Source organism: Eucyclogobius newberryi, unplaced genomic scaffold (assembly GCF_026437365.1).
Source record: "Eucyclogobius newberryi isolate DKJ021-1_F unplaced genomic scaffold, fEucNew1.0.hap1 SCAF_7, whole genome shotgun sequence".
In the NCBI taxonomy this organism is placed as follows: domain Eukaryota; kingdom Metazoa; phylum Chordata; class Actinopteri; order Gobiiformes; family Gobiidae; genus Eucyclogobius; species Eucyclogobius newberryi.
The window spans coordinates 19312344-19325096 of record NW_027316389.1 but is presented as its reverse complement, the minus strand read 5'-3'; the positions used below and the strand labels follow the sequence as shown (position 1 = coordinate 19325096).

Sequence of the window (12753 nt, the reverse complement as noted above, 5' to 3'; positions counted from 1 at the left end):
GTCAAAATATAGGCTCGCGGCTCCAAAAGCTCAGAGCCGAAATCCGCAGCCACTCATAACTAGAGGCTGAAATATTGTCTATCATGAAAGAAAAAAAAGAAAAAACTAAAAAAAAAAAGAAGAAAAAAATACAAAACAAATTTGTTCTGATCTCACCCCTCGACGCGCGGATGTGATCTCGCCAAATTCACTACCGCCGCCAACAAACACATCACCGACTCGCGTCTGGGAGAGGAAACGGGCGAAAAAGCTGCGACAAAACCGGCGTTCTGGATGAAGATGACCCGCATTTTGTCCCCGGCAGGTACGGATCCAACACCCCCACGACCCCCCCCCCCCCTGTAACCCGTGTCCTCCCCGGCTCGCACGCTCACTCGTCCGCCGGGGTCCTGTGCGTGCCGCGCGCCTGCAAACCCCGAAGAGCCGTCATCATCGTCGCCGCAATGCTCTGGGAGGTGGTGCCGGACAGTACGGGAAGCGCGAGACGGCTGGACACTACAATCTCGGTGCGGGACGCGGCGTTTCTGGCCATGTTTCGGTGCCGCGGCGGTCGCCTCTCTCCGCGGTCTCTCTTCCGCGCGTGTGTGTCTCCGGTGCGTCTCGTGTCTGTGTCGCGCTCTCGCTCTCTCTCTTTCTCTCTCTCGCGCCCCGACGTGAGAGCGCGTGAAGAAGGGCTGCGCGAGGAGCCGTGTCTGGGGGCGGGGTTAGAAGCGCTGGCTCACCCCGCCCCCCTTTCCTCGTACCCGCGCGCGCGTCTCTTTCTTTGTGCTCTTTTTTTTGGCTTTTGACGCCGAAGTGAGAGCGGGGCGTGGCACTGGAGGCGCGCGCGCGTTCGAGCCTTTTAAAAGTTAAAAACCAAAACATGATGCCAACCGCCATAAAACAACAACAACAACAACACGTCTGAAAGCCGGTTGGTCTCTGACACAACAACAACAATACCTCGTGCACTTGGATGCCAACTGCCATAAAAAACAACAACGACAACAGTTTGGATATTACGGCAACATAGAGGAACGCCTCGGTCCGTATGACGGGGAAGAAGAAGAGGAAACGTGACCTGGTCGGTGACGATATGAACAGCGGGGAGGACTCCCCTGGAGCCACTGATCCTGTGCAGCGTAGGGCGTCTTCTTGCTCGTCTATGGAGGGCTCTCTCAGTGAGGAGCAGGGCGGGGGGGTTGCAGATATCGGGGATGTGAGTTCAGAGTGTAAGGTCTTCATAAAGCTCGCGCAGAATAATGCGTCCTTTAAGGGGTGGGATCCGATGGCGTTGACAAGGAGCCTGACTGTAGCTGTGGGAGTGGTCAAGCATGCAAGTGTCCTTAGGGATGGCTCGCTGCTGGTCGTGTGCAAGGACGTGGCTCAGCAAAGGAAGGCGATTGAAGCTAAGTGTCTGGGGGGGAAGGACATTCTTGTGTCTGATGCTGTAAGAGGCACGGTCAGGGGAGTTATAGTAGGCGTCCCTACGACGACATCTGTGGATGACATAAAGGAGAATTTGACTGGAGCTAAGGTGGTGGATGCTAGGCGGTTGAAGGTGACCCGGGATGGGGTAAGGTGTGACAGCCTGTCGATAATGATTAGATTTGAAGGTGGGATCCTGCCTCGTGTGGTGTGCGTTGGGTACATGCGCTATGGCGTACGCCCATATGTTCCGCCGCCCCTGCGTTGCTTCAAGTGCCAGCGCTTTGGGCATATTGCAGCGGTCTGTAGAGGGAAGCAGAAGTGTGGTAAATGTGCAGGGGACCACGAGTATGGGAAGTGTGACGAAGGAGCAAAACTCAAGTGCTGTAACTGTGGGGGAGAGCATAGCTCTGCCTACGGGGGATGCGTGTTCAGCAAGAGGGCTGCTGAGGTGCAAAAAGTTAGAGCCTCTCGAGGCATATCCTACGCGGATGCGGTCAAGAAGGTGTCTGGTAGTCAGGTGAAGGTGGATGCAGTGCGGGCTGCCAGTGCTGCTGGTGACCTAAGCGACAGGGGAGGGGGCAGCGTTGCCCGCGGCCAGGGGGAGGTCCCCACTGGGATGCCTGTGAGTGTGGCTTCCACGGGCAGAGGCCCTGTGGGTGCGGAGGATGTACTGGTTGTGAAGAGGAAAGATTTCTTCCTCTTTATGGTGGAAGTGATTAACTGTACTGGTCAAACCAAGAAGAGATCCGAAAAGACTAGGATCATCGCTAAGGCTGCAGGGGAGTACTTTGGAGCTGGGGGTCCCGAGTGGATGGAGATAGAGGATGCGCTGCGGGAAGGCACCCTGCCCCATTCTGGCAGTGGGAGTGGGGGGGCTCCCGATGCGCCGTCAGGTTCCGGGGGCTCATAATGGCGGTGGTTGTCTTGCAATGGAATGCGCGTAGTCTTCGTGCTAATGGCCAGGAATTTAAGCATTTTGTCTCTACCTTGTTGAACAAGCCTCACGTTATGTGTGTGCAGGAGACCTGGTTACAACCTAGGTGGGGTTTTGGGATACAAGGGTATGTGTGTGTAAGGAATGATAGGGAGCAGAGTAGAGGCGGAGGTGTGGCTGTGTTTGTCCGAGATGACCTAAATTACGTTGTTGTCAGTGTGAGTAAAGCGCCGGAGGCTCTGGTGGTAAGGGTCTGGCTGGGTGGTGAAGCTGTTACTGTGGTTAACCTTTATAATCTGTGTGGTGAGTTAACGTTAGAGTCCTTACATAGTATCGGTAAGGATGTTCGGGGAAAAGCCGTGTGGTGTGGGGATTTTAATGCGCATAGCGCTTTGTGGGGCGGTAGTGGTACCGATAGGTATGGGCAGGTGGTAGAGGGTTTTATCAATCAAAGGGAGTTGGTTTGTCTGAATGATGGGAGTGGGACCCGCTATGATATGGGGACCGGTACGGAAAGTGCAATAGATCTTATGCTTGTGTCCAAGGAGTTAGCTGGTGTTTGTAGTTGGGAGGTTCTTGGTAATCTTTCTTTTGGTAGCGATCACTATCTAGTCCGCACCGAGATTGGCTTTGGGAGCTGTGTGGTCAGGGGGACGAGGATCCTGAGGTGGCAGTTGGCAAGGGCGAACTGGGGGGCTTTCCTGAGGAAAGCTGATGATGGTTCTAGGGTTCTGCGGGAAGGAGGATTGACTCAGGTGGATGTTCTCAATAGTGCAATTGTCTCGCTCATCACGCAGTCAGCGGTAGGCACGATTCCTAAGAGTGGTGGTGGTGGACATAGGAAGCGGGTGCCGTGGTGGAATGAAGCATGTGGTTATGCTGTTAGGGCGAGAAATGCGGCGTTTCGCCGGCTAAGGGTTACCCACACTGAGGGTGCCCTCATTGACTACAAGAGGGCCCGCGCTGTTGTGCGGAAAACTGTAAGAACGGCCAAGAGTGCCTATTGGAGGCGGTATTGTTCCAAAATTGGGAGAGAAACGCGTCTTGGGGATGTTTGGGGGATGATTAAGCGGATGCATGGGGTTGAGCGCCGTCATGGGACCCCGGTCCTAATACTGAATGGTGTTGAAGCAGTCAGCGACGTTGACAAAGCTGAACTGTTGGCCAGCACCTTTGTGTCGGTGCACAGCTCTGACAATCTCTCACCTGCGGAAAGGCACTACAGGGAGAGTACTTTGGCCCAGAATTCTGAGCTGATTGGGAACCAGCCTTCGACTCAAGATGACCTTGACCTTCCGTTTAGTTTGTTTGAGCTATGGAGAGCACTTTCTAAGGCGAAACAGACAGCCCCGGGTAAAGGTGAGGTGTGCTATGACATGCTCTCTCATTTGACTGATGACACACTTGGGCTAGTCCTGGGTCTTTTCAACCGTGTTTGGGATTCAGGTTGTGTTCCATCTGCGTGGAAACAGTCTACGGTGGTGCCGGTTCTGAAGCCGGGTAGGCCAGCGTCTGACCCTTCAAGTTATAGGCCGATTGCCTTGACGTCGCAGCTCGGGAAAACGATGGAGCGCATGGTTACCGAGCGGTTGGATTACTTCTTGGAGAGTCAGGGTTTGCTTCCCGCGCACCAGAGTGGTTTCCGTAGGGGCAGGAACACCATGGATTCCGTGTTGTGTTTGGAATCTGATATCCAGCTGGCCAGGGCTCAGAAAGAAAAGGTTATTGCGGTGCTCTTTGATGTGGAGAAGGCGTACGATATGGTTTGGAAGGATGGGCTCCTCATTAAGCTGCGGAAGTGTGGTGTGAAGGGTAAACTGTTTAACTAGGTCCGGAGCTTTCTGTCTGGCCGGCGTATCCAAACCAGAGTGGGCGCTGCTTACTCTGGGGTCTATGAGGTAGAGAATGGGATCCCGCAGGGGAGTGTGTGTAGCCCTATCTTGTTCAATGTTATGATTAAGGACATCTTTGACGACGTGGATGGGTCTGTTGGGAGGAGCCTTTATGCTGATGATGACGCTCTATGGGTGAGAGGGAGGAATCTCCGGTTTTACGAGGCGAAACTGCAAAGGGCAATACAGCAGGTGGAGCAGTGGACCCTGAAGTGGGGATTTAAACTGTCCGTACGGAAATCTAAAGTGATCTGTTTCTTCAATGGGCATAGGGACGTCTCCCTTCGACTGCATGGGCAGGTGCTCGAACAGGTCAGGGAGGTGAGGTTCTTGAGGGTCACCTTTGACGAGAGGCTTAGTTGGCGTCAGCACATTGATGAGGTCAGTGGTAAATGCAAAAGGGTGAATAACTTGCTTCGTTGTCTATCCGGCCAGGACTGGGGGGCCAGCAGAAGGTCGCTCCTGGGTATTTATCGGGCCGTCATGAGGGCGGCTATTGATTATGGCTGTATAGCCTACATGTCTGCGGCTGAGACTAACTTAAAGAAGCTTGATGTGGAGCAAACCCAGGCCTTGCGCATCTGCTGTAGGGCTTTTAGGACCTCCCCTGTCTCGGCGCTGCAGGTTGAGTTGGGGGAATTGCCGTTGCGGCTCCGGAGGTTAGAACTTCTGTTGGCTTACTGGGTGAATGTGCAAGGTCATACGAGCTCTCACCCGGTGAGGGACTTTCTCAGGGTTGATGGGGGGCAGAGTGAGGCTGGCGGTATGGTTTTTAGCCAGGTAGGAAATGCGAAGGCGCGGCTTGCGGGGGTTGGTGATCTGCGTGTGAGCCCGTCGGTGGCTTTGTCTGCTATAGCTCCGTGGAAGTTTGTCCCGGCTCCTGTTGATGTTAGCTTGCATGGCAAGCTTAGAGGAGTCGCTGGGAGGGCACCGCAGTTTGCCGTTCAAGCGATCATTGATAAGCACTCAGGTGATGTGTTTATTTATACCGACGGGTCTAGGGATCCTGAGAGTGGGCGTACTGGCGCCGCTTATTTTGTGCCTGACCTGGGGCTGGCGGTCAAGAGGAGGTTGACAGATCACCTTTCTGTTTTCACGTCGGAACTCATAGCGATACGGTTGGCATTGGAATGGGCGGAATCTGCTTTGCAGTGTTGCGGCATTGTGGTGGCCTCTGACAGCCTTTCTGCATTGCAAAGCATTAAATCTGGGAAATCGGATTGCAGACAGGATGTGTTGAATGGCATATTCTGTCTGCTGCTCTCCCTGTCCAGGAAGGATGTGAGGGTTTCCTTCATTTGGGTCCCTGCGCATGTGGGGGTGGATGGTAACGAAATGGCTGATGCACTGGCTAAGCGTTCCCTTAGGCGGCCATCAATTGATGTGGCGGTTGAGTTAAGCAAATCTGAAGTCAAGCCCGTTATCAAGAGTCATGTGGTCGGCCTTTGGCAGGAATTTTGGAGCCACTGTGTTACTGGACGGCATCTCTATCACATACAGGGTAGTGTGGGTCCTTGCGGGTCTATGGGCAGGAACGCGTGGGAGGAAAGGGCCTTCGCCCGCATGAGGATTGGCCATGCTGGACTCAATTGGTCACTGAGTAGGATAGGCAAGCATCCGACCGGTCTGTGTGGTCGCTGTCGGGTGCCAGAGACTGTCTACCATGTGCTGATTTGCTGTGAGGCTTATGATAGAGAAAGGGCCGGATTGGCCTTGTGGTTTCGGAATAATGGGCGGGAGTTCAATCTGCGGAACGTTCTGGCGATCCAGTCACAGGGTTTGTGTCAGGCTGTGGTTGCTTACTTATGTAGCACAGGGCTGGGTAAACGTTTATAGAGGTGGGGGGTGTTGGAGACTGAGCCGAGGATGAGGAGCAAGAGGATGTTCTAACGCGCTTTGACTTCATGGGCCTAGAAACGCCAAAGTGATGGAGGAAGGACTTCTAAAGGATAAAACGACAAAGACGTCCCGTGACCTCATGGGCTTTGTAAAACAACAAAGACGTCCCATGACCTCATGGGCTTTGTACTTCCAAAGCACCGAGCGTCGAAGAGGGAGAGGAAGATGAAGAAGAGTCTCCCTGGAATAAAGCCGGTTGGTCTCTGACAGGGTGCGAGTGTCCTTAGAGATGGCTCGCTGCTGGTCGTGTGCAAGGACGCGGCTCAGCAAAGGAAGGCGATTGGAACTAAACGTCTGGGTGGAAAGGACATTCTTGTGTCTAATGCTGAAAGAAACACGGTCAGAGGAGTTATCGTAGGTGTCCCTACGGCGACGTCTGTGGATGAAGTTAAGGAGAATTTGACGGGAGTTACGGTGGTGGACGCTAGGCGTTTGAAGGTGACCCGGTTTGGGGTAAGATGTGACAGCTTGTCGGTAATGGTAACACTTGAAGGGAGGTGCCTGCCTAGTAAGGTGTTCATTGGGTACATGTGCTATAGCGTCAGGCCATATGTTCCGCCGCCCCTGCGTTGCTTTAAGTGCCAGCGCTTTGGGCATATTGCAGCGGTCTGTAGAGGGAGGCAAAGGTGTGGTAAATGTGCAGGAGATCATGAGTATGGGAAGTGTGACGTGGGTGAAACACTGAAGTGCTGTAACTGTGGGGAAGAACATAGCTCTGCCTACGGAGGATGCAGGTTTAGCAAAAGAGCTGCTGAGGTGCAGAAAATAAAGGTCTCTCAAGGTATATCCTATGCAGATGCAGTCAAGAAAGTTTCAAGTAACGAGTTTAGAGTAAATACAGAGAGAGGAGCCAGCGCTGCTCCCAGCCAGGGCGAAATGAGAAAGGCCAGCGTGGCTCCCAAGAAGTGTGAAGGTTTCGAGAGTGGAGGTCCCAAGTGTGCAGGCTCCAGAATTAATGAGAATACCCTGGTTGTGGATAGAGAGGATTTTGTACTCTTTATGGTGGATGTTGTAAACTGTGCTGCTCAGACTCAAAGCAGAACTGAAAGGATCAGGATCATTGCTAAAGCTGCAGGGAGATTCCTTGGAACAAAGGAGCTTGATTGGGCAGATATAGAAAACAGGCTAAAGGCGCTAAATGGGAGTCGGAGTGATGGGGGTCTGCTTGTGGGGAGTCAGAGTGATCAGAGTGACAAGATGGGGGTGGGGGTGGTCTCCTGTCCTCGCCCAGTCTCGTAGACGCACGGCTACCAAGCGGCGACATCAGTGGACATATTAAAGCCTATAGAATGAAGCCTGAAGAATAAAGCTGTACGGTGGAAGCACCGAACGTCAAAGAAGGAGAGGAAGATGAAGAAGAGTCTCCCTGGAATAAAGCCGGTTGGTCTCTGAAACAACAACAACTATTCTAGTCACAAAGACATATCATGACCTCATGGGCTTTGTAACACCAAAGCAAAGGAAGGAGTACTTTTACGGACTACGACAGAGTCTGAGGACTACGACAAAGTCTGAGGAATACAGTCTGGCGGTAATGCAACACTTGGATGCCAACCGCCATAAAACAACAACAACAACAACAACAACAACTATTATTGGATGCCAACCGCCATAAAAAACAACAACAACAACAACAACAACAACAACTATTCTAGTCACAAAGTCATATCATGACCTCATGGGCTTTGTAACACCAAAGCAATGGAAGGAGTACTTTTACGGACTACGACAGAGTCTGAGGACTACGAAACGTCTGAGGAATAAAGTCTGGTGGTAATGCAACACTCGGATGCCAACCGCCATAAAACAACAACAACAACAACAACAACATGATCGTCAGCGCTCCTGTGTTTCTGAAGAATGAAGTATAAAGAATAAAGTCTGGCGGTAATGCAACGCTTGCATACCAGTCTGGCGGTAATGCAACACTCGGATGCCAACCGCCATAAAACAACAACAACAACGGACTACGACAAAGTCTGAGGAATAAAGTCTGGCGGTAATGCAACAATTGGATGCCAACCGCCATAAAACAACAACAACAACATGATCGTCAGCGCGCGAGGTGATGTTAAAGTGCGTGCGGCAGGTTTTTTATTGATTGTCTGATTTTGACTTTATTTGGTGTATTTGTGCAGGCTTTAAATACAAATTATAGTTTTACACCGATTGAATGGCTGTTTGTGGAGAAAAGTGGAGAAATGTGGAGAAAATTAGAGGAAGTGACATCACACCGGGAACAGGAAAGGTTTATGAATAATTCACACCAAAGAAACAACTTTTTTTGATCCTCTAAACAATAATTTAACTAAATTACATTCTCATTCATCAATATTTTGTAGTTAATCATTTATTTATTTATTTATTTTTACATTAGATGGCCCAGTGTTGCGGGGTCATTTCCTAGTGTGATGTCATTAAGTACAAACAGGAAGTAAAATTACAAACGTACAAAAAATTGCTTTTTTCTCGGATAAAATATGTATAATTATTTTATGTAGTTTTAGCAAAATTCAAATATATTTATTTTAACTGCATTTTAGTTCGAGTGGTCCAACCTGACACAGGCACTTTAAGTTTAATACATAAATAAAGCCGTTCAGAATATACAGTACACCATTATATTTAAGTTGTACTGCATAGTCTAATGTTACTTTTCATTGTTAACTGTGCCATATTCTCTTAGATTTGTCCTCTAAGTCAGATAACTGTATATATAATAAGATAACACAATCATTAGAAGTGATTTTGTTGCGTTTACGTGTACAAAATAAATCTGATCACGTATCAGTAGATCAATGACTTTTTAGAACTGTTGGATTTGGAAGACAAAGTACAATTGATTTTGTCTTTGGCACACCAGATTACTCACCTCGGACGTAACGTTTCGCACGGCATTTCAATAATCCGATTACTGCAGAAATCAGACAACGCTCGGATTGTTGTGACGTTATGTTTGCGCAGACGTCCCGGTCGTCAGGGCGGAGATTACGCCATCGTCGAGCAACAATGGGCGAACGGGCGTGATGGTTAAGGGTTAATACAGGTTATGTAAGTTGCATTTGGTCGTTGTTGTGCCACGTGCATTGGGGTATTTCGCTTGAGCTTTAAAAAGTAAGTACTTTATTTTTCAGACTATACGTTTTTTCATAGTTTTGGCCAGGGTGCGACTTATACTTATATTTATACTTATATACTTATACTCCGGAGCGACTTATATGTGATATTATTTGTTATTTTCACACTTGCGACCGCATTTCATACTCCAGTGCGACTTATATGTGTATTTTTCTTCTCTGTTATGATTTTTTTGGCTGGTGCGACTTCCGGAAAATACGATAACTTTTTGAATGTTTTACTTGGCTAAATGTTTAAACTGCCTAGGACTATAGACCCACGTGATTCAATAAAAATAAAACAATAAAACCCATGTTTCGTTGGCTGGACCTTTGCCTTTTGGACTCATGAACACTTCACACCTGAAACTTTAAATACTCCAACAATTATCATCTATTTGCACTTTTTGGAACTGTTATTCTGTCAGTATTGTGTGTATTTATACATATCCACATGTATTCCTAAATGTTTTATTTTTCTATTCATCATCATTTATCATGCAGTCAAAGTATTTTAACCCTCGTGCGTCCCATCCTGACAATCAATAAAGGGGCCTGGGGGGGCTCGGCAGGGGGGCCTTGGGCCACACTGGGAGGGTGGGGGTTAGGGGTCTAGGATACCCCCAGCTGAGCGTCAGATGCGGGGGGTGGGAGGGTGGGAGGGCGGGGTGGGGGGTCTAGCATACCCCCAGCTGAGCGTCAGATCCGGGGGGGTGGGGGGGTCTAGGATACCCCCAGCTGAGCGTCAGATGCGGGGGGGTTGGGGGGGTCTACGATGCCCCCCCAGCTGAGCGTCTGATGCGGGGGGGATAGGGGGTCTACGATACCCCCCCAACTGGGGTTCTACGATACCCCCCCTCCCCAAGCCGATCGTCTGATGCGGGGGGGTCTGCGATACCCCCAGTGAGCGTCTACGATACCCCCAGCGAGCGTCTGATGCGGGGGGGTGTCCCCCCCAGCGAGTGTCTGATGCAGGGGGTGGGGGGTCTACAATACCCCCAGCCGAGTGTCTGATACAAGGGGGGTGTGGGTGGTGTCTACGATACCCCCCCAGCTGAGCGACTGATGCGGTGGGGGGTGTCTACAGGGGGTGGGGAGGTCTACGATACCCCGCCGTTGCCGCCGCCATTGCCGCTGCCGTTGCCGCCGGGGGGGAAGACCGAAATACGACGTGTGTAGAATTTTTTTTCTCGTTCGCGGCGACAAAATCGGTGGTGTTTTTTTTTTATTTATTCGTCAAGAAGTTAATACCAGGAGTGGGATTCGAACCCACGAGGGCCACCGCCCGTCGGATTTTAAGTCCGAAGCCTTAACCGCTCGGCCATCCTGGCGAAGACCTGTGATGGCGTTGCTTGTTTAAATGGTGTGTTGGTGCCTGCTACGACGACGACAACTACGAATACGACTACTTCTGCAATCGCTGCCGCCATTGCCGCCGCTGCCGTTACCGTTACCATTGCCGCCGCTGCTACTGCTACTACGGCTCCGGGAGCAGTGGCATTTAAGGGGGGGAGACCGAAATACGACGCTCATTTAAATTGGGTGTGCTACTATTTTGAATAAAGAATGCGACAATTTTGAATAAAGAATGCGACAACGCCGACGAGTAAAACGGGCGTGCGCAATTGCGACACCTGCAGGTCAAGCCGGGGAGGAAATCCTGCCGACGACATCTAATTGTTTTAGTTTTAGCGTTTACTTTTTTTTTTTTAGAACCGTCTCGCCGGCCGCAGTTTTTTTTTTTTTTTGTAGTTTATTTTTGTCAAGGGGGGACCCCTCCCTCGTCTAAGGGGGGTCCTCGAGAACCCGCCCTCGTCTACGGGGGGTCCGCCCAACCCCGCCCTCGTCTACTGGGGTCCGCGAGACCCCGCCTCCGTCTACGGGGGGTCAGCGATACCCCGCCCCCGTCTATGGGGGGTAAGCGGAACCCCTCCCTCGTCTACGGGGGTCAGTGAGACCCCGCCCACGTCTACAGGGGGTCAGCGGGACCCCGCATCCGTCTACGGGGGGTCACCCTCGTCGATGGGCGATGGGGGGTCTGTGATACCCCCCGACCCCCCCACCGGGATGAATAGCCCAGGGGAGATGAAGGATGACATTTCCAGGAGGGATAAAGGATGAATTTTCCAGGGGGGATTAAATGCCCAGGGAGGATGAAATGCAATGCCCGGAGGGGGTTGAAAGGCCCAGGTAGGATCGATGCCCGTAGGGGGTTGAAATGCAAAGGTTGGATGAGATGCTAAGGGAGGATGAAATGTCCAGAGAGAGTTGAAATGCCCAGGTTGGATACAATGCCCGGAGGGAGTTGAAATGCAAAGGTTGGATGCAATGCCCGTAGGGGGTTGAAATACAAAGGTTGGATGAAATAGGGGGGACAAAAGGCCCAGCGGGGACGAACTGCCCAGCTGGGACGAAATGCCCAGCGGGGACAAAATGCCCAGCGGGGACGAAATGCCCAGGGTGGATTAATGCCAAGGGTGAAAGAAATGCCCAGTGGGGACAAAATGCCCAGCGGGGACGAAATGCCCAGGGTGGATTAATGACAAGGGTGGATTAATGCCAAGGGTGAAAGAAATACCCAGGGGGGACGAAATGCCCAGGTGGGACTAAATGCCCAGGTGGGACTAAATGTCCATGGTGGACGAAATGCCCATGGTGGACGAAATGCCCAGGGTGGACGAAATGCCAAGGGTGGACTAAATTCCCACGGTGGACGAAATGCCCAGGGTGGACGAAATGCCCAGGGTGGATTAATGACAAGGGTGGACGAAATGCCCAGGGTGGACGAAATGCCCAGGGTGGACAAAATGCCCAGGGTGGACGAAATGCCCAGGGTGGACGAAATGCCCAGGGTGGACGAAATGCCAAGGATGGACGAAATGCCAAGCGTGGACGAAATGCCCAGGGTGGACGAAATGCCCAGGGTGGACGAAATGCCAAGGATGGACAAAATGCCCAGGGTGGACGAAATGCCCAGGGTGGACGAAATGCCAAGGATGGACGAAATGCCAAGGGTGAATGAAATACCATGGGTGGACGAAATGGCCAGAGGGGGTTGAAATGCATAGGTTGGACGCTCTACCTCCTACTGTGCTTTTAGAGACTCTTGGCACCACCAGAAGTCCAGCATTTCGAGAGCGAAGAGCTCTGTTTGGATGATATGGTTCTATAGCATCTTTGAGGTAGGATGGGGCCATGTCATTTATGGCTTTGTAGGTCAAGAGTAGAATTTTAAATTTGATTCTAAACCGGACAGGAGCCAGAAAAGAGACTTGAGCACCAGCGTAATGTGCTCTCTTCTTTTTGTTCCTGTCAGTTGTCTTGCTGCTGCATTTTGAACCAGTTGAAAGCTTTTTGCTTGCTGCGAGTAGGCACTTAAAGTAGTCCAATCTAGATGTTACAAATGCATGGAGAAGTTTTTCAGCATCACTTTTAGGCAGGATTCTTCTGATTTTGGCTATATTGCGCAAATGGAAATAGGCTGTTTTACAGGCTTGGTTTA

General features: G+C 51.0%; 1 non-coding gene across 1 annotated transcript; it reads right to left on the bottom strand.

The window, feature by feature from the left end:
- Positions 1–10499: 10499 nt before the first annotated feature.
- On the bottom strand, positions 10500–10582 carry trnal-uaa (transfer RNA leucine (anticodon UAA)). Its single transcript has one exon. It is a non-coding gene; the product is annotated as a tRNA-Leu (tRNA).
- Positions 10583–12753: the final 2171 nt, after the last annotated feature.